The sequence below is a fragment of the Phalaenopsis equestris genome, unplaced genomic scaffold (genome assembly GCF_001263595.1).
Source record: "Phalaenopsis equestris unplaced genomic scaffold, ASM126359v1 Scaffold198369, whole genome shotgun sequence".
Lineage (NCBI taxonomy): Eukaryota > Viridiplantae > Streptophyta > Magnoliopsida > Asparagales > Orchidaceae > Phalaenopsis > Phalaenopsis equestris.
The window spans coordinates 95,969-96,490 of NW_018218290.1; positions in this window are offsets into that span (position 1 = coordinate 95,969).

Consider the following 522-nt stretch of genomic DNA (forward strand, 5'->3'; position numbering starts at 1 on the left):
TTAAGCTTTAGGTGGTCATAATTTATGATTTCAATTTTATTTGAAAATCAAATAGGGGTCAAATAGAAGCATTAAATTGATTAATTATTTACTTCAAAAGTCATACCCCTAAGTCCTTTAATAAACTTTCAAATTTTAGTATAGAAATCTATTAACTTATTTTTTTCAATTAAGAAAGTGAGGTTGGTTTCTATCAATTAAATCTTTGTGTTTCAAACATCAAATTAAGATCAGAGGTTGCTCATTTCCCTTCTTGAATTAAGCCTAATGTTAATTAAGGCTAAATTTCCAAAATTACACATTTGCCCCTAAAACTCTAACACTTCATAATTTGTCAAATTCAATCCAAATGATTTTGAGATTTTTATCCTACCTCATTCATGGGTGGGTCAATTAATACATCAGAGGCGAAGATGTGATTTTTTGAAAATTTAATTTATATATATATAATTATTTTCATGCAAAAATAGGATTTGTCAAAGAAAATTTCTAACTTCACCAAGGTAAATCCTAATCCCTTAA